General features: G+C 35.3%; 1 long non-coding RNA gene across 1 annotated transcript in view; it reads left to right on the top strand.

The window, feature by feature from the left end:
• LOC111090427 overlaps window positions 1-344 on the top strand; it is a 32,506-nt gene extending 32,162 nt beyond the window's left edge. Inside the window, exon 4 of the long non-coding RNA XR_005371859.1 lies at window positions 220-344. This is a non-coding gene — a long non-coding RNA (uncharacterized LOC111090427). The remainder of the gene's footprint in view (window positions 1-219) is intronic.
• Window positions 345-22,819: the final 22,475 nt, after the last annotated feature.

Here is a 22,819-nt window from a genome sequence, read left to right as displayed (position 1 = left end):
TAGGAGTTTCCCTTGAGTCTTGTCTTCTGGGTTTTCCCAAGTGTGGTAGGGCATTTTCCTCTTAAAGCAGATTTTGAGCAGTTTGTAGGCTCACTGTGAAACTGGGCAATGCTTTATGAATCAGTAGAAGAGTGAGTGGGTTTTCAGGATAAATAAGTTTAGTATGAGACTCACTTAATAGACTTGAGACTTAAGTCTGTATGATAAACTTTATTACAGGACCAGGAGGAGAAGGCAGGCACAGACCAAAATATTTTCAGGGATCTGGCAGATATATAAATGCATGAAATGGGCTGGAATATGACCATAAAATGTGGTGGAGCTGAGAGAAGCAGAGAATGGATAGCTCACTGAATGACCTAGGAGGTGAGTGTGGGAATGGGGTGTTAGAATGCAGGAACAGTGACATCATACTTCAGGATGCATGCAGAAGGAGCTGGCATTTCACTGTTGGGACAAAGAGTGGAATACAGCTTGGGGGTGATAGGAGCATTAAATACATGGTGGATGGAGAACACAAGTAGAATCAGGTTAGTAGTTCTCGGATAGAACATAGGAGCTTAGGGATAAGGCTGGCGTGATAATTCCTTTGGCAAGGGGATTTGTCAGGTTTAATCCGATCGGTAGTGAAATGGAATAGAGAGGCCAGGCAAAAGTTGGTCCAAACAGGCTTTTAATGGGAAGCGCTTTGGGGGGAGGTTCCGGGGCCCGCAGGGGAGGGAGAGAGCCAGAGAGCGGGGAAGTCCCGCCCAAGCAAACTGCAGGGGGGTCTATAAAGAGTTTTAGGAGGGAAGATGGGTACAAGACGGCATTCCGATTAGGGCAAGGGTTACAGGTCTTTGTGTGCTAAGGTAGGGCGGCAAAGTGGTGTTAGTGGGAAGATGGGGGTAGGGCGGCATTCCAGGCAGGGCAAGGGTTGCGGGTCTCTGTGTGCTAAGGTAGGGTAAGGCGGCAAGGCGGCCTTATTGGGAGGTTGCTGGCCTGGGGTCGACCGTTTTGAGGTCCCCAGTCTCGCCAGCCCAACAGAATTCATCTCGCAAAATATTTGTCGGTCCGAGTCTATCTCCCGTGGACATACTTGTGTCTTTCTTATAGATCAGGAGTTGGCAAACATTTTGTAAAAAGCCAGATAACAAATATTTAGGTTATGTGGGCTGTATGGTCTCTGTTGCAACTCTGCTACTCTGCTGTAGTCTTGTGCAGAAGCAACTATTTAAAAACTGTATAAAAAAGTGTATAAATAAATGAAGCTTTATTTATCAAAATGTGTTGTGGATCAGGTTTGACCCATGAGCTCTAGTTGGCCCATCTGTATAGATGATGAAGTTGCTACTATTTTAAGAGATGCTGAACATCACCTAATGCTTAAAGTAGTTGTTCTATTTTTTTTTATTTTAAAAGATTTTATTTATTTATTCATGAGAGACACAGAGAGAGAGGTAGAGACATAGGGGAAGAAGCAGACTCTCTGTGGGGATCCTGATACAACATTCAATCCCAGGACCCTGGGATCATGACCTGAGCCAAAGGCAGACACTCAACCACTGAACCACCCAAGTGCCCTTGTTCTCTCTATTTAAAGACACTACTTCTGCATATATAGTTGGATATTTTGGACAGTTCTTAAGGTACACAACTATAAATAAACCTTCAAATTTCTAGTATTTTTTATCCTATATATTCACTTATTTGTCATCTAACAGATATTTATTAGGTTACAGTTTTGGACCTAGCATAATCTTTATCATCAGGAATATAGTAACAAACAAGATAGATACAGTTCATGATGTTAAGGGTGATTACAGTTTATTGGAATTGTGACTTAACTAGTGAATGTGAAAGATGATATTCTAGGGGCACCTGGTTGGCTCCTTTGGTTAAGTATCTGAGGTCAGCTCAGGTCATAATCCTGGGGTCCTGAGATAGAGCCCGGCATCACATCAGGGTCCCTGTTGAGTGAGGAGTCTTCTCTCTCTCCCTCTGCCCCTCCCTCTGCTTGTGTGCTCTCTCTCTCTCTCTCTCTCAAATAAATAAATAAAATCTTTAAAAATAATAATTAAAAAAGAAGGATGACATTCTTGGCCGGTTCTGTTGGAAAGTGTGGAAATTATCTGGAAACTCTCCCTGGGACTCAGGAAAGAAAATATTTTGAGAAAAATAAAGAACTGAAGGAGGTGAGTCTGAGTGGAGAGCATTTCTGTTTGCATTTCCTTCATTGACACTTGTGATGTGCAACTGTGGGATCAGCCCCTAAACAACAGGAACCAACCATTCATGCCACCTGCTCTTTAGCTGGTGCTGGTACAGCATGGAGAAGGGAGGGGCTCTTTCCAGGCAAGAAATTCTTTCACCTTTTCTATGGTGGTTTTATTCTTACAGAAATTTCTATTATGATAGAGTGGGGAGAGATATCCTAAAATGTGATTAAAATAAGGATTTTTTCCTTGGGATGTGATGGCCAAATATACTTTTTTAAAGCCATGATAATGGTTTCTCGTCATGGTCTGAAAGCAAAGAATAAACTGGTTAAAATGCTTGATAGATCCTGTGATATCAGTACAAGCGCTTAGCAAAAGAGCTGAGGGCTAAAGTGCCCCATAAAGCATTCCATAGTAAAAGTGATGATAGTTATAGTAAAATAAACTAGGATGGTAGCCAGAGTGAAGATTTACTGCAACTTCTCAAACAATATAATAGCAAAAAGAGTGGGATGGATTTTTTTCTTCTATATGATAGTTCAACAGCCCACAATTTTTCCTTCTGTTATTTTCAAAAATAAATCTTTCACAGTTCTTAAATGTGCCACTTCCTCATTGTAACTGTGCAGCATTATAGTTTGAGATAATCAAGAACCCTGAAGGCAAATACTTTTCAAAGTTTTTAGATCAAGCATGAGAACATAATCCTTGTGAATGTCATTCATGCTATATTTCTATCATGATATCAATTATTTATGTAGAGCCTCTGATCTTGATGCATTCTGCAATGAAGGAATAGTTGTACAATGGATGTGCATGGAGGATGAGGGAAGTCATATATAATGAGATGGGAATAGAATGGTTGCATGTGGGTAAAAAAGAAGTGGAGATATTTTTTAAAGTACAGTGAAAACTTAGCTTATCTCAATTCAGTAGGTATATATTTAATTTTTTATACTATAATTTTTTACATTGAGATCTAAATGGCTTATTAAACACGTAGATAAACAAACCTTCTTTTCTAGTTGGTTTGCTGTCTGACAACCTGAGATGTTGCCTGAGTGATCTAATTTGATTCTTTAGATGGAATAAGATAAAATCTGATTATGTTGCTTTGTTTAATAAAATATCAGTTTAGTTATTTGATCATTACTGATCTTTTTACTTTTCAGCTTCTTTAAATGATTGTTTAAGCATGTGATGAGATTTTTCAATCTGCCCCAATATATAGCATCTCTATAGCCCTCCTTTAAGTACTTACATTGGTAAATATGATCATGCATTCATATATATTTATATTTATAAATTTATATTTATACATGTATATCATTTATGTGTTTCTCCTACTATGTAAAAGGCAATAGATATCTATATGTTAATTAATATTAAAGTTTTATATGTATTGCCTTGAACATAGTAGGAATTTAATAATTTAGTTATTGAAACAGCAAATCAAAAGAGATGAACATTAAGCTCTGATTTAACATGAATGCGAGTAGCATTTTTGTAGTAGATCATTGTCATTGCCTTTTCATTATGGTTCCTGAAGAAAAGCTGTATTTCATGTTAGCAGTAATTCAACCAAAGAATTTTTCATGAGGTTTGAACACTGGAAATTTATCTGTGTTAAATGTTATGAAGTTCCAATTTAAATGAGTTCTGAACATGTGTTGGCCTTCAGCATTTTTGTAACCTTGTTTGATGACCTCATCATACTTTTAAGTTTATACTTTTAAGTTTAGATTTGCAGGTTCTTTTCGTTGATATTAATATGACACCACCTGGCAGTAAAAGTGTACATAGGTGATTTTAACAGGGTTTGAAGATATGTGTATATATATTTTTTCTCTGATAAGCAAGATTTAAAGAAACACCAAGATCTTTATCATATACTTAATTTTAAATGTGGTTTTTGAAACAGTTTCATTTTTCCATTTTAATGCTTTTAATATATTCCAGGTTTCATCACCAGAAATACATATGGAGAGGACTAATAGGCAAAATATCCAAATCCCTAGTTAGTTTCCATTATGTAAATATTTTTGGAAACCTATTTTCCTTGAAATATTTTATGTGACATTTTAGTGAGTGCCTAGGGGACTATGATACTATTTGTTCCCTGTGGAAGAGATATGGCAAACGAATAAATAGTGATATTATAGGGCAAAAGATAAAAGTTCTGTGTGGGGGGAAGAACAATTTAGTGCTATGGAAATTTGTAAGATTAAGCAATTACAGTTTTATTAGATGGGGATAAATCAAAAGAGCTTTATAAAGAGTATGACATTTGAGAATGACCTTGAAAATTACTAGGACTTCAAGAAACAAACAATAGGCAGAGACTTCTAGGAAAGAGAATAGCATGATGAAGGAAGAGGCAGAAAAGCACAGACTGTTCAATAATGTGTATAACATGTAACATACCAGTGATATACAAGTGGGAGAGCAGAGGAAATTTAGGTTTAAGATGTAGGGAGGGGACAGAGTGGATAAACCTTGATCTATGAATCTATACTTAATTCATTGTCAATTAAAAGTAAGACTTTTTTAATTTTAGTAATGGATTGTTATAATCAGAGCTGTGGTTTTGCCTTGTATGTTGGATATATTAAGAGCATCTTCAGAAAGGAAGCTAGTAGAGAACTCATCTTCACAGATGATATCTGAGGATAGAATGGCTTTAAGGTTGGTAGCATTTAACTTTGTTAATTCACCATTGCCTGATGTCTGGACCTTTGCCTAGTAGTCATAGGAAAAAGAGATGTTTTAGTGTGTCAGGGTTGGTCTGTTAAATATGCAAATGAGAACATGTCACTCTCCTTCAATGGACATTTATTGCTCTTAGGGGGAAAAGAAAGCAAAATTTCTGACATGGCTGATAAGGCCCTCAACAAAATCTCTCATGTGGCTGATAAGGTCTTAAGTATTTAAGCTTCCAATGATTTTCAGACTTTTATCTCAGAATATATAGTTCATTTCGGTCTCTGCTATAGTCACATCAGACTGCATTTCTCAAGTGTAACAGGGGACCCTCCTTGGAACCATTTTTTCCCAATCCGTTTCCCTTGTTGAGTTTCCACTCAGAATTCTGAGACCTCAGCTCCACAATGACTTTGCCAATCATGACTTCTCTCAACTCAAACTGTATTTTTTCCCTATTAAGAATTCTCTAAGGTCACTATGCTTCTCATTGGTGATGTTCATTCCAGTAATAATTTAACATTTGTCTGGATTTTTAATTGATATTTCCCTGTTAATAAACCATACTTGGTGTTTTAAGCCACCTTTGTGCCTGGAAGAGAGTCTTCAACAAATATTTTATGAATAAATGAAAAAAAAAGAATGGATTTTTATGCTATACAAAATAAAATATAGGTAGAAAAGTATACTTTAAAAAGTAATCAAGTCAACTGGCCATTTATATTGAAATGACTGGGTATTCGCTGATCTATAAAGCTACATGGAAAGGATATGTATAGCATTCCATTGTATGAACACACCACAATTTGTTTCTTAATATATTCCTAACAAAACATTGGGTTGTTTCTCATTTTTTGTATTACAAATAATGCTGTTTTATTACTCTTGGATTTGTCTTTAGGTACATATTTTTATAACTTGCATCCAGTAAGCTTTCTAAATACATGTATTTAATATTATTTATTTATTTTTATGCATACAATCATATTTTCTACAAACAATGGAAAGTTTTATCCCTATTGGAAATTGTATTATCTGTTTCTGTAAATCCTTCCTTTCTGTTCTTCTTCAATATCTATTCTTTTGCATTTTCATATAAGGCTTAGAAACATCTTATCAATTTTTACTAAACTACAGCTGAGTTGTTAATTATAATTGCATTGAAGAGAGAATTGTAGAGAGAATATAGACTTGGTAGTCATGTAGAGAATCAAATAAATATAGATTAAGCAAACAGAAAAGCATTTGGAAAATAAATCTGTAATGTAACCAATTTAGATTTGCAAATATATCATAGTCATTAGAAGAAACAAAATATCATGAAAAATAGATACAGAAAAAGAAATAATTGATGGTTAAAATACAGGAAGGTAAAGACTGGAAGGTAAAGACTGTTTCCTAAACTTTACTGGAAGGTAAAGACTGTTTCCTAAACTATAGAACACTTTTATTCAACATAGTACTGGAGGGCCTAACCTACAGCAATAAGACACCAACAAGAAATAACAGGAATCTAAATCACTGAAGAAGTCAAACTTTCACTCTTTGCAGATGACATGGTACTCTATAGAGAATCTGAATGACTGCACTAAAAATCTGCTGGAACTGATAAATTAATTCAGTAAAGTCATAGGATATAAAATCAATGTACAGAGTCTGTTACATTTTATACACCAATAATGAAGCAGCAGAAAGAAAAATTAAGAAAACAGTCCCACTTACAATTGCACCCAAAATAAAAAGGATATCTAGGAATAAACTTACCTAAAGAAGTGAAAGACTTGTACTCTGAAAACAATAAAAAAAAAGCTGATGAAAGAAATTTATGACACGAAGAAATAGAAATAATTCCATGCTTATGGATTGGAAGAATAAATATTATTAAAATGTTTGTCCTACTGAAAGCAATTTACACATTTAAGGCAATCCCTATCAAAACAACAACAGCATTTTTCATACAACTGGAATAAATAATCCTAAAATTTGTATGGAGCCACAAAGGACCCTGAATAGTCAAAGCATTCTTGTAAAGAAAAACAAAACTGGAGTCATCACAATTTCAGAGTTCAAAACTGTAGTGATCAAAACAGTATGGTACTGGCACAAAAATATACACATAGATCAATAGAACAGAATAGAAAACACAAAAGTAAACCTACATTTATGCAGCCAATTAATCTGGGAAAAAGACAGTCTGTTCAATAAATGGTGCTGCAAAACGAGACAGCAATATGCAAAACAATGAAACTGGACTGCTTTCCTACACCAGCACAAAGATAAATTCAAAATGTATGAAAGACCTAAATGTAAGACCTGAAACCATAAAAATCCTAGAAGACAACACAGGCAGCAACTTCTTTGACATTAGCCATAGCACGTTCTTTCTAGATATACTTCCTGAGGGAAGAGAAATAAAAGCAAAAATAGACTATTAAGACTGCATCAAACAAACAAACAAGCAACCACTTCTACACAATGAAGAAAACTATCAACAAAACCAAAAGTCAATTTATGGAATGGGAGAAGATATTTGCAAATGGCATATCCAAAAAAGGGTTAGTATCCTATATATATAAAGAACTTATAAAAATCAAAACCCAAAAATCAAAAAATTCAATTTAAAAATGGGCAGAAAGCATGAATAGACAATTCATGGCTAACAGCCATGCATGAATCATGGCTAACAGACACATGAAATGATGCTCACCATAACTTATCATCCAGAAAATGCAAATCCAAACTATAATGTGCTATTGCCTCATACTTCTCAAAATGGCTAAAATCAACCACACAAGAAACAATGGGTGTTGGTGAAGATGTGGAGAAAAAGGAATATTTGTGCACTGTCGGTTGGAATGCAAACTGGCGTAGCCCCTGTGGAAAACAGTACGGAGTTTCCTCCATAAATAGAACTGCCTTATGATCCAGCAGTCACACTACTGGGCATTTATCCAAAGAATGCAAAAACACTAATTCAAAGGAATGCATGCACCTCTATGTTTATAGCAGCATTATTTAGATATGTGTCCATGTGTCCATCAATTGATGAATGGGTAAAGAAACATATATATAATGCATAACATAATATATATATATATATATATATATATATATATATATATATATATAAAATGGAGTATTGTCAGCCATAAAAAGAATGGAATCTTGCCATTTGCGATGACATAGATGGAGCCAGAGAGTATTATGCTAAGTAAAATAAATCAGAGAATGATGAATACCATTTGATTTCACTCATATATAGAATTTAAGAAACAAAACAAGTGATGGAAAAATGAGAAAGAGAATCAAAGTAAGATACAGATTCCTACTTATAGAGGACAATCTGATGGTTATGGGCGAGGTTGGGGAGAGGATGGGTTAAACAGGTGATTAAGGAGGGCACTTGTGATGAGCACCAAGTGATATATGAAACTGTTAAAACACTGTATCATATACCTGAAACTAATATAGCATTGTATGTTAATTGGAATTAAAATAAAAACTTTAAAAAAAGAAGAGAAAATATAAGACCTTTAGAAATCAGCTCAGGAAATTCAACACATCATGTCTAGGAACTTTGCAGAGAGAACTGAAAGAAGGAAAGCAAGGGGATACTGTGTACTTTTTAAAATGGAATTGATTTCCCTTAGTTGAATACTGTATATTTTATTATTGTTTTTGTTTTGCTTGTTTGTTTGTTTAAGCAGCTGGTTTCCTACAAATTAACAACATCAGAACTTCTCATGAGTAACTTTGAATATTAGAAGACAGAGGAAATATGCCTTGAATAATTTTTTTTGTCTTGTATAATCTAAACAAGTTTCAATGCCAAATTCTATTCACTGTCAACTTACTAATAATATATGAGAAAATGCTACATGAGTATATACTACACATTTTGAACCATGCTGCAACACCAGAAAAATTATTTTATACATCGATTTTATAAGGGATTTGCTTGAGGAGGTACTTCTCCAAAATTACATAATATAAATTACTTTTATGAAACAGTGGATCAAAAGTCTTAAGATGAAATCATTATTTAAAGTTAGATAGCAAGTCCAGATTCTAGGAAGAGTTAGAGTCCTAGAAAAAAATTAAAATGATTTTTTTAAAAAGCCATAAGTAAAACAGAAATCAAACTACAGCAATCAATAGATATATTGAAACTTGGAATGTAGGGACCCTGGGTGGCTCAGTGGTTGAGCATCTTCCTTTAGCTCAGGAGGTAATCCCAGGTTGGGGATCAAGTCCCACCCACATCAGGCTTCCTTCAAGGAGCCTACTTCTGTGTCTGCCCTCTCTCTGTCTTTCATGAATAAATAAATAAAATCTTAAAAAAGGAAACTTAATGTAAATTATTTGTGGTTATGTAAAGGCACAGAAGTGCAAAACAAAAGGAGATAATTTGAAATTCCAGGAAATGCATAATTCTTACAAGAAAATCATGGAAGGCAAACTTAGATATGATATAATTTTAGACAATTGTTTGAATATAAAAAAAGAGAATCTATGTCAGCAAACTAGAATCCTGGCATTGAATTCAGAGAGAAAAAAAATAATGCTAGGAAACTAACCTGCCATTGGACAATGCCTCTCCAAGTTCATAATGAAAACATTGTTTACTAATTTCCAATTTTGAAACGTAACCAATAAACCAAGTGCTAAGGATGATTGTTGTATAAAGGAATGCTAGTTGCCTCACAATTTTATTTTCTTCTATTACTTACTAAATAATTAGTTCCTAAAAGAACTTACTTTGCTAGACAAATACACTGGCCACCACAGACTGCAACTGTCTGAATATGGCCATACGACCAAGAAGATTAAAGTGGGAATAATGTGATGAAACGACAGGAAGTCTTCTTAAAAAGAAGAGGCTCACATCTCCCCCCCACCTTGTTTTTTTCTTTCTTTTTTTTTTTTTTTTTTTTTTTGTAACTTTCTGCCTGCTTTGCTTCTGTGATACCTAGAGCCACATGAGCTGCTTTGGGCCACATTTGATCTTGACAATGACATCTCTGCCCTAGAATGGTAGAGCAGAATAGTAGAACAGACTGAGGAAATCTGGTGAGAAGAGATCTGGTATTGAACTCAGAACTACCTACCTCTATACTTCTTTAAAAAGAAAAACAGATATGGAATGCCTGCGTGGCTCGGTCAATTGAATGTCCAACTCTTGGTTTCATCTCAGGACAGTATCTCAGGGTCAAGAGATTGAGCCCTGCATTGGGCTCCATGCTCAGGAGGGAGGCTGCTTGAGATTTTCTCTCTCCCTTTCCCTCTGTCCCTACCCCTGCTCATGCACGCTCTTGCTTTCTTTCTCTCTCAAATAAATAAATAAATCTTTAAAAAAAGAAAAATAGAGATATTTCTTTTTTCTTTAATCCAATAAAATGGGTCTCCTCCCACTACATGTGACTAAAACCAGTCTAATGATAGATTTGTGCTTCGAGAACTATTTATTAATAATGATGACAATGTTGGCAATAGTGTGATGAGAGGACTAGAAAATGGAAGGATTAAGAAAAAATAGGAACAATAATTGCCTTACTTTATAGAGTGGAAAGTAGATATAAAGATAATAAACTGAGAAAGATTTAGCAATATTCTTTAAAGTTATAAGTGTTGGAGAGGATATGAAGGAAGAGAATGATAAAACTATAATACATTGAAAGAAAGAAAGGAGGACGACTTGGTGTAAATGAGCTAACATTTTCTTGGCTTTTATTTAGGGAGTAAATGATGTACGTAAAGATATGTGCGTGAGATTTCTGTGCTTCATACATCCAGAGAAACCAAACTCCAGGTATAAATAACTAGGAGAATATTTAAATATATGCTGAAGAAACTGAGCTAAAGGAAGGAGATAGAATTATTTAAGTAATATCAAGAATAATCCAGTAAGCATTTCTCTAGTCTTCAGAGTTCATCATTATCAAATGTTAAACATCCTTTTTCATTTTATATGTTGGCAGTTCATTACATGAAGAGTATCAGAAAATTTCTGAGAAATTTTCAACCTAAATCAGGCTACTTGACCATTATAGTCTGTCTCCATGTCAATACTATTTAACAACATAGAAATTAGGGAAGCCTGGGTGGCTCAGTAGTTGAGCATCTGCCTTTGGCTCAGGGCATGATCCCAGAGTCCCAGGATAGAGTCCTGCCCACATCGGGATCCCCTCATGGAGCCTGCTTCTCCCTCTGCCTGTGACTGTGTCTCTCTCTCTCTGTGTCTTTCATGAATAAGTAAGTAAAGTCTTAAAAAAAAAAAAAAAAGAAAGAAATTCTTTGGTCATTTACCTGCTCACAGAGTATTTTATTTCTCCATTTTTTTCCCATTCCTATATGCAAATACAACCAGGACATAACTGAAGAATTCAGTAAAACTCCCATTGAGCTAGAAACATTGTCCGCTCTGTGTACCCATGTTGAAATCTCATTCTGGTTTCTATTTCATACGAACATTTCAACCTGATTGTAGTCTTTAAATATTTATAATTTCGTATAAATATTGAAGCATTTAATATAGGTAGCTGATCTCTGAAAAACTGCTAATGCTGAAGCAATCATTGGATATTTTTCTGTTTTTTTCTTGTAGTTTGCTGAGAGCTTTTCAGCACATAAACAATCTCCATGGCAAAGATTCTTATGCAATGTATGAGATACATGTAAAAATACATCAAATGTGAGCTGAAGAGTTGGGTAGGATACTAGACCTGAAAAGGTATAATGAATTGATGTTCACATTTTTCCAGGAGTAAACAAAATTCCTTGAGTGAGTAATAATGCTTGCTCTTCTATTAGACTATAAAATCCTTGAAGGTATACTCTGAGTTGCTTGTCTTTGTATCACTTAATCCTTGTATAGTATTTGAAAACACACTATCATGATCGCAATAAATACTTAATACTGAATATGTGATAAATATTAATCTTCAGCCACAAATTCAAAGTAATATAATGCTAATAATATACAACTCATCCCTTGATAATGATAATCAAATCTAATCATCCTTCCAGTCTTTCATTCTGCCTGGAAACAATGAAATATCAATCAACTTAAGGTCATTTCTATTCTTTCCTTGAAGCAAATTTAAATTATATTGAAATTGCAAAAGACCAAGTAACTTGGTGGAAGTGATATCAATTTGGTAGCCTCTGTCATCATATGTTTATGATGGAATTCATATTGACATCTGCGATCCAGTCTTATCTTCATTTATGGGCCCTGTTCCCCATTTAAAGCTTTCCTCACAATTGCAAGTTGTTCTTGTATCCCATGTTAGTGTATTGGAATCCAATCATCTACCTATTGCACATTACTGGATCAGGAAGGAAATGCTTTGAAACTGCCTCAGTCTCTCTCTCTGCCTGTGTAGAACTATTGTCATCTCCATACTCCCTCCCTGGACTATGCTAGGAGAAGTGGGCTTTCGGTTCTTAGTACTTTCCTCAGAATTATTCACAATGGCTAGGATTAATCACATATTCTTTCATGTCTTCTGTCACATGCCCAGGACCTAGATTTAATTTTCCCTCCATTATTTGACTGTCTTGCACTTTTCCTAGGACAAGGAGAACAGAATATTGGTCTGCTCCAATTGAGGGGTAATGGGAAGCATATAGATAACAGGCTAATATATAAATATATAGCAGCAAACAAATAATTGAATTCAAATACTATTTTATTTATTCTGTAGTGCTTTCACATATATTGCATTAGATTCACACAAAAGCCTGTAAGTACTAATTATAAGTATTTTAATCACATAAATTAAGAAATTGGAACAAAGAAGTTAATCGACTTTCTTAGACCTAATCTGATATTGATCCATTCATTTACTTTTCAATCATCTTAATTTCTAAGTATATTACACTATTTAGCTTTACATTATTAATTTTTCATTTTATTTATTTCTATATTGAATAAATATGCTTATTTTGTACTCTGTGCTTAGGGGAATTCATTTTTATTTATTTTTCCTGCTTAGTTTCATTTGTTCTTTGTTTCTTCACTTTTTTTTTCAATCACTAAACTCATATCATTTGGAGTTTTAAATGAGGCAATACTTTGAGGCTTCTATTGAAAGCGGGCATTTCCATAAAGATTTGCATTATTTTTCTACCAAGTACCCAAGAACACAAGAAATTGGGCTTCTTAAAGCCAAATTCTTGGCCTGCTCTTTTTCAGACGACCGAGGTAGTGTGAACTGGGGAAGGGAAGCTGTGTGGGAAAGTGTTCTTTTTTCTTCTATCCAGGAACAAAACTCAAGCTTTTCTTGAGCTTGTTCTTGTATGCCTTTTTCCTCTTCTAATGATACATTATATGTGGGTGTGGAGGTTGATGAGATTTTTGCTTCACCCATAAACTGAGAGATTAGGCCTTTGTGATCCTAGTTCTATGAAAATCATTTTCACTAGACTCCTCTATACAGGTCTTGCATCCCATGGATTGCAAAGCCATGAAAATCAAGTTAAAGTTGCTTAGAATTGAAAAATGCCCACAGGGTAAACACAGCTTCACAGTTCTACTTATCTCTCTGGATTCTACTTTTCACTTTATGTTTGACCTCTGAGGATTGCTTTCTTTCTTTTAATTTAGTGGTGTATTTAAAAATATACTTAAAAATACATTCAACATTTTAATAGATTTAATGAAGAGAAACATTGAACATAATCCAGTTTTCTAAATTACCAGAGACAGAAGTCTAATTCTCTATTGTTGGAATGCTAATTTACTTTCTACTATAAACATTACTACATCTTTGTGCATAACTTTAAATAGATTTATACAAATAATTAGGTAAGTGGAATTGATTGGTAAAATAGCATACATGTAGTTGCAACTCTTGATTCTATACTGACATACTGACCAGCAATAAGTTCTACTACTATACAGAAACAACAAAACAAGAGAGAAGACTACATATAATTGTTATTCCACCATTTTACTTTTGAAACATGGAAAACTATTATGATATGAGTAGGAAGTATCTAATTTTAGCTAAGTTAATAAGTGAAAAAAATTTAGAGGAGTGAGAAAGAGAATTCTGACTTGTATAATCAAACTTTGGAAAGATTCTGTACTGGGCTGGATGGTGGTCCCTAAATAGATAAGTCCACATTTTAATTATCAGAACCTCTGAATGTTACTTTATTTCCATAAGAGGATACTTTGAGATGTGATTAAGAGTCTTGAGAGCAAGACTTTAGCCTCATTTTTCTGGGTGGGTCGTAAGTACAATCACATGTAACCTTATAAAATATAGAGATATTGGACCAAGAAACACAGAGGAAGACAAACACATAGAAGAGGAGGAGACAATGTGACCACAGAAGCAGAGCCTGAAATGATGGGCTACTGGATCAGGAAATGTCAGAAGAGGCAAGGAATGGATTTTCCGGCAGAGCCTCTAGAGAGAGTGTGGCCCTGACAATACCTTGCTTTGGGACTTCTGCATTTCAGACTGTGAGACAATAAGTTTCTTTTATTTTGGACCACCCAGTTTGTGGCAGCTCCAGGAAACTAATATTGGAAGATTTTTTTTTTTTTTAGATACAGAAAAAAATTTTAATGAGGATTTATCAGTAAGCAACAAACTTTTCATCCTGAAATACAAGTAGCCTTTCTTAAACTAATAAGATACATCTACCAACACCAATGGTGATAGAATATTCCTTTTTTTTTTAATTGGAGTTCAATTTGCCAACATATAGCATAACACCCAATGCTCATCCCATCAAGTGTCCCCCTCTGTGCCCATCACCCAGTCACCCCCAAACCCACCCACCTCCCTTTCCACCACCCCTTGTTCGTTTCCCAGAGTTAGGAGTCTCTCATGTTCTGTCTCCCTTTCTGATATTTCCCACTCATTTTTTCTCCTTTCCCCTTTATTCCCTTTCACTATTTTTTATATTCCCCAAATGAATGAGACCATATAATGTTTGTCCTGCTCCGATTGACTTATTTCACTCAGCATAATACCCTCCAGGTCCCTCCACGTCAAAGCAAATGGTGGGTATTTGTCCTTTCTAATGGCTGAGTAATATTCCATTGTATACATATACCACATCTTCTTTGTTCATCGAAAGATGAATGGATAAAGAAGATGTGGTATATGGCAATATTGGAAGATTTTTTAAAAATATATCTTTCCCTCTGCTTTTTTTCTCTCTTATCTCATTTCTATTAGCTCCATTCTGTAGGTCAGTATATCTAATGCCATATGACAAAAGATCTAGTAGGAAAGATGGACAATCAACTTGACTTTTTATGTCTGAGAAAGAAACTCCTTTTTCTCCAATTTTGGTTCCCAGTCCTTGAACAAATCACCATTACTATGAGATGAGAGGCCATGGTTGGTTCAAAGTGACTCACATAACTATTCCTTTGAATATAGAAGAAACATTTGTGGCTGTCAGACACTAATAATACTACCTGAATAATTCACTTAAGAAGGGAGAAGCTTTTCTGAACAGAAGAAAATAAATAAATGTTTACTCTAGCCCATCCCTTTACTCTGCATGCATGCACACACACACATACATAAACACATGAACTCATACCTTCAATATGTGGAGAACATTGGACTTCCCTTTGATGAACATTCTTTTTGTGCTACTTGCTCTCTTTCAACCAGAGAGCAGCAAAACCATAGCCAATGAATAGGTCTGGCTTAATGTCTGGCCTCTGTTTTAGATGATGATGATGACAAAGAATGATCATTTTAAAAACTGCCGTGGTTTTACCTCTTGGAGAGCAATGACAAACCTACTGAGCCAGACTCTCAATGTGCTTCAGTGAGTACCCACAGAACTCTCCAAAACAAATATTCAAACTTGAATTATTTCCTGTAGTTGTCTTTTGTAGGTGTCTTAGTGAAAAGAGTGATGTCAAATTTTGAAAATCTGATTGTTTCCACATATGTTCCTGTAATTGATCAATTGACATTATCTAAGTAGTTTATTCTCTTTAGAGGGAGATTATGATGTGGCTCTTCCAGGCTCTAACAAACATGCACACAGTTATTTTACATTGCAGAAAAAAAAATCTGTGAAGTACTATAAGAAAGATGTAAATGATTTCTGTAATTTTACTTAAATAAATTTCCAAGAAATTTAGGCAAACTAAGCAAAGACAAAGTTTAATATGAGGCCTTGTATCAGTCATTACTATTAATTATGCTAAGTATCATATCCCTGATCATAGTGTAAAGTGAATGCAACATTAGAGAAGTAATAATGATCTCTATATAAATAACTTCTTATACTTAAAGGCAGAAACAAAGAAAAAATATGTAAAGCATATGGATGGGAGAGATTGTACTATTCACTGTCAGATAAAATTTTGTCTCAGACTTTGCTGTCTAGCAGCAAATTTTACATTCCAAAGGTGGACTAGACAAAAATGGATAAATTTCATGCTTCACATAAACTACAGTGACAATTTTAGAGATCTAGAGAAAAGTCATATAACATTCTGAAATACACTTAGCAGATGAGAGAAATGATATACTAAAGACATCAATTGAACTGCAAGTTGTGTGTGAAGAAGTATAAAACATTAGCTTGGAATTTGATGTGCCAAAAATATGATACTAAATATAATAATGAATAAATCTGAGAGTCATACCACCTCAAAAGCAATCCCCACATGTTTCAAGAGAAATGATAGATCAGCATATGACTTCCTTAGGAAGATGTAATAAGATTCTCGAATTTTGAGATCTGGTGGATTAGCTAATCATATATAGAAAAAAATCCATGCGAAGCTGATAGGCTATTAAAAGAAATGATTTTTCATGTTAAAAAAACCCTTCTAGACATTAAATACATTTATATTTCCAGGAAAACAGCAACAACAACAACAACAACAACAACCACAAATGGATTACCTGGGGGAGGGACTAGAATGATGAGAACTATGCTTTTATCAACCTAATTTTATTTATTTTTTATTATTTTAAAGATTGTATTTATTCCTGAGAGTGAGACAGAGAGAGAGAGAGAGAGAGAGAGAGAGAGAGAGAGAGAGATTGAGAGGCAGAGACACAGGCAGAGGGAGAAGCAGGCCCTATGCAGGGAGCCTGACTTGGGACTTGATCCCGGGTCTCCAGGATCACGCCCTGGGCTGAAGGCAGTGCTAAACCACTGAGCCATCTGGGCTGCCCTATCAACCTAATTTGAGACATGCTCAAATATATGTTGTTGTATGTAGAGTCCTACAAAACATAGGTACCTATAGTTTTACAAAATATTCTGTATTTTTATGATCCTATGTCTAGGAAAGTGTCTAGAACTTACATGTTTGTTCAGTGGAATTTATTGCTAGATTTCATAGAGACACATGGAATTTCAAAAAACTTTGTTTGCTTGCATCTTTCACCCATAGTCTGTGATGGATTGGGTGGCTCTGTTTACATAATCTCAGACAGATTTAGTCTAAGGATATTTACTCCATCACTGAGTATTTTCAATTATCAAAATTTGGGGGTTTCAGTAAACCAAACATGCATTTAATGGGAGTGACTTACTTTTCACATGGCTCTGTTCTTTGCCATTATGTAAGTCAGAACTTGACAAACTACATCCCATGGATATACTATGGTCCAGGTCAATTCTGGCCTCTTATTTTTATAAATAAAATTTTATTGGAAACAGTCATACCTCTGTAGGCATTATCTATGGCTGCTTTCTTGCTACAACAGTAGAATTAGGTCCTTGCACCAGAAACCAGAGAGCCTACAAAGCTGAAAATATTAACTATATGGCTGTTTACAGGAAAAGTTTACAATCCCATGTCCTCTGTATAGTAAACTATAAATGTTTTGTTGAAGTATCATAACAAATAAAGTAATGGCAAAAGTCAGGTCCTATGTTAAAATTTGAAATTCCTCTGGTGACCAGCAGAGAGGTAAATACTGGTGTTCAAAACAGTCATAAAAGACAATTCAGGGACTAATGTGTTGGTAATAAGGAAAAGTATACATATGCTGAAAAATCCTTCAAATTAGATTCTATTGAAAACTCAGGGAAACAGAAGTGGTTCAGCATAGATGTAGTTTCATCTGACCTCTTAGCTAAGAGATAGAGATAAAACTTAGATTCTTCTCCTCATTCTTGGGTCTGATCCTGATTCAGCAATGCTTGTGAATGCTTTATTACCCTGAGTCACAGGTCACAGGAGGCTTTTGGTCCTACCCACTCCAGTAGAACACTACCTTACTCTTTATATGCCTCAGAGTAAATAACCGGTTATGGAATTAAAAAGATTCTGGGTGACCCATGTTATTTTAGTCAATCCAATAACCAAAGTAATTGTGTGGCAATCTAATAAGTCATTCATTGACCTGCCATTATAAGAAAAAAAAGAAAGAAACAGATTGACTAGGAAATGATTGATTTGTTTTGATTATGTCCACAGAAGAGCTATAATCTCTTTAGCAGTTGTTTAAACATAATTCACAGAATTACCTGCCTGCAGTCATAATTGCAAAGATGATAAAAAAGTTCTATAATTTGAACGTTCAAAATATGCCAAAGATAAAAACAAAGGCAATTGTTTTGCCAAAGGATATATTGAAAAATACCATTTTAAGTGAAACTAGTGGGATAAAAATTGCATTTAAATAATGATTATAGCTATATATAATATATCTTCCTTCGGAAAACACTTTGACATTTCTTAATACCATACACAGAATGGCAAATAAAACTTTGTTGTGGTAGAAAGCAAAGGTTTTAGAGTAAAGATAAAATTAAAAAAAAAACTTGGCTTAAAATCTTATTTTGGTAAAGTAATGCTTGAAAGTGTCAGGGATGTGGTGCTGGCTCAGATCCTTCTTCAAGATTGAGGGGCTCATTCTCCTTTTGAACTCCCATGGAAGGAAGGTTGGCAGGTGTCAGCTGTCAGACCTCTCAATAAATTGCCTTTGGTTAAAGAGATCACCTCTCCCAAAATCATGCCCTCTTTCCAGGGCAGCCCCTAATCAATCCTTGTTCAATACATTGTATAGAGGATTAGATCCTGTGTCGCAAGTTGAGACAACTCTCAGTCTTCAGAGTTTCACGTAAGGTTGGCTTAAGCCTTCTTATGACAGGTCGACAACCAACATTATGTCTCTGTCTAATCCTTTCCTCCCTTCCCCGAAATTGATTCCAAGAGCACCCTTGAATTACCATGTTAATCTCCATCTCAGCCCTGTTTCCAATAAGAGTCAGTGATCAGAGCAGTCCAAGAAAGAACATGTTTAGATGAGATTTTGGAGACAAAGCACCCCAATCCTGTTGGAAATAAAAACTTCATCATAGTGGTAGGTGAAGAAAAGATAGCCTCTAGCTGAAATTAGCAGACTAACATGCCTTGGTAGAGACAGAATGACAAATACCAAGTTACCATGTAACCACATGTTTTTGGTTCTGTTGCACCTACCAAGTCATGATATCAAAGAGGATTAGTAGAAATCCACTGTAAGATGGAAGTTGAGCATTTGGAGTCAAGCATAAACAGAGCCAGAAACCCTAAGTATATCACACAAACTAGTTGCCCAGACTTCATGTAAGAAATACTATTGAGTCAGCATCTCCCCCTCAAGTTACCTCTACACCAACATGGTAGATTCCTTACAACCAAATGATAAAAGTAAAAAAGAGCCATGCTTATGTCTCCAATAAAATGACTGCAAGCTGAAAACTACTGCAGCTGATAATCAACTTTGGGTTAAATAGAAAGGACCTGAGTCTGTATATAGATTCCGGGGGCAGTAGCAAATGGCTTGGAGAGTCATCAAAGGCAAGTTGGCAAATTTGTCAGAAACTGAAAAGAGAAAAATTAGAAAATTGGTGAGGATGTGTAGAATAGCAGCATGGGATGTTCTAGGCATGGACACAAAGTGTAAAAATCCTTGCATCTCATGTTTATGCCCACTGGTGAATATCCACCATGGAAGTGGCACTAAATAGCTAAGTAGAGTGTGCCTTGGTTGGTGGACATCAGCCAACCTCTGTTATTCCCTTCTTCCCCCGTTCTGGCATGGTAAATAACTGAATAGAAGAGTCATGTGGCAAGAATGGGCCAACAGCATCAGTTCCCATTTACCAATCTGATATAGGTACTGCAACTAATGGATTTCATTCTGTCAACAACAGTCTAAACATAAACCCTGGATATGGTCTTATCCCTCAAGGAAACCAATCATTTCCTTTGTAGCAGGTTTTCTACATTAGATTTCTTTCGCTTGAAAGGTATAATGATTTATTTTTGTGGGAATTGGTACATATTTTAAGTGTGAAGTTGTTTTTCTTTTTTTTCTTGCGCAAAGGGCCTCACTCAGGGCCACACTCCAGGGACTTATAGGTGTCTGATATGCTTACATGGCCTTCCAAAGAGTATCATGGTCAAGAGACTCAATCTGTAGCAAAGGAGATGCAGTAATGTGCACATCACCATGGAATCCTATAGTCCTATCACATATTACAAAACCCAGGACTGTTCAATATATAACAGCATTGTGATGGCCTATTGATGGGGCAGCTGAAGCCCTAATTCAGAGGCAATATCCTGGGAAGACATGGTAAAATGCTCTTAGTTACAAGCACACTAAATCATTGACCATTATTATATTGTTCTTCATCCATAATAAGTAGAGCAGATAGTTTGGTGAATCTCTCAAAGCAAAAGGACCTTGACTGCTCACTCCAAGTGACTCTTGGAGAATTTCTTCTTTCAATTCCTGTAACTTTGAGTTCTCTATGCTGAAAAGTGATTGTTTCTAAAGGGAGAACACTTCTATAGTAGACTTAGCAAGAGTCAAATTAGCTTTAAGCTGTAATGCCACCTGGGTACTTTGAATCCTCATGCAGAAGGATGATGAGGCTGGAAGAAAAATAACCATCTGGCAAGGGTAATTGACTCTAATCATTAGGAGGAGATAAAGCTGATGATATATAATGGCAGTAAAGAGTAATATGTTTGGCATCTCAGGGATCTACTTGGGCATTCCTAATTATTCTATTGTCCAATTTTTATAGCAAATGGGTAAGTGCAGCAGTCTGGACCTGAGATGTCATGCTAAGCAAGAGCTCAGACTTCTCAAGCGTGAGGATCTGCATGAGCTCACTAGAAAACTTTATATTAAATATTGGTTTGCTCTAAAGACTAGTTTCACTGGCAAGGCCTACAGTTCAACTCACTATCCCTCTTATAATGGGAACTTCCCAAAGAAAAGAGACTCACTGGGGTTCCAAGATAGCTACTTCCAGGATGTATATGAATCAGGTATATCAGAGAAGCCCAGTGAGTGAAATATCTTGGCTGCTCAACTGTACTCTCCAGATTGTTTAGTCCATATTGCTGGGGATATTTTTCAATTAAATCTCTCAGTTGTCAGTCCTTTCTAGTAATTCACTTTGGATGAAGAAAGGCACCTTGCCTAAGCTTGCACTCATTATATGAGGCACCTTTCATCAAATGATTGGCCAAAGCAGTGGTATCACATGTTTGTGTCCCTAAGCCCAAACTTGACCATGTCTCAAGGGCCATCCAGCTTGAGTTTCTCATGGTAGCTGAATCCTTGTTCAGACTGAATTGCAGCCCAATTTCTCCTTGTTTGGGTTCCTTAACTTCTTCCAAAGATGTTGATCCCAAGAGCATTGCCTAAGAAATTCGGCATGCTAATCTCTGGCTCAGAGTGGGCCTCCAAGAGAATCAGTTTTACAATAGAAAGTTACTTGATTTCTCTTATTCTCAATTTTCCTTTTATAAACATTGGATAACAGTCTATAAGATAGTATTATAATGGTAATTGAAGCAATGTACAACAAAGTGCTCAGCAAATTGCCTAGAGCACCTGAATATTTAATTAACTGCTGGTTCCCTCATTTCTTTTGCCTCTCAAAATAGCAAAGTGATTATTGGCAGAATTGGCTATTAATATAATGTATCCTATAATTTCTTTTAATTTTCCAACTTTGGCAGTCTGCAAATGTCTTCTTCCTGATGAGGTCATGTATCATAATCATTTACAAATAGGCAAACAACTAATTTTATTTTTTTCTAATTTTATTTTATTTGATCATTGGATCCCATATTATCAGAATATAATTCGAGAGTAAACTTTACTTCAGTGATTGCTTTAGTTTACTTTGAGAGTCTAACTCGTCCTTCAAGGTCAAATAGTCAACATGGATCAGCAAAGTACATTTCTAGCAACTTGTGTCTATGGATTGAAATTGTAAGATTTGGGAAAGAATCAATTCAATTCAACAAATTTGCTTCTATTTTTAGGTAATGCAAGTTTACCAAGGGCAAGGTATACTTGAATTGATGTTTAAGGTATTGGTGGAAATTGATTAGAAGGGAAAAAAAACAAGGAGAAGGCATTTAAGTAAAGAGAATGACATGTAAAATTTTAGGGTCATAAAAGCATGTGTGTAGATGGCTTCTACATGAGTCAGGAGATGGCAGGCAATTAACTGTAAGAGGACAAATATAATATATTGAATTTGAACTGAATAAAACATTGTCCCATATACAAACTATGTTTTGCTTTGTTTCTGAAAGACTCTTGAATTAGCAGAGAATTTTAATTGGCATGGACCTCATGTGGTCAACAGTGATCTTGATATGGCTACTAAAAACAAATAAATCTATTGTGCACATATCTTTTATTTATTTCCCATTTGGATTGTTATATTCAGATTAGATATCTGAACCTTTTAAAACCAGGTAAAAGAAGCCAGGACCCAAAACTATCTGGAAACAATTTCACTGAGACTGCAAACAGTTTCTATGGCAAAACCCCTGAGGAAACTAATTCATTCCAATCAAGGAATTATTTTTTATCTATAGCATTATTTTCTAATCATAGATATATTAGCTCTTTGATGTTAATGTTATTTTACAGCCTGTCTGACAT

The sequence above is a fragment of the Canis lupus genome, chromosome 17, assembly GCF_011100685.1.
Source record: "Canis lupus familiaris isolate Mischka breed German Shepherd chromosome 17, alternate assembly UU_Cfam_GSD_1.0, whole genome shotgun sequence".
NCBI classification, from domain to species: Eukaryota; Metazoa; Chordata; class Mammalia; order Carnivora; family Canidae; genus Canis; species Canis lupus.
This window is presented reverse-complemented; position numbering and strand designations above follow the sequence as displayed.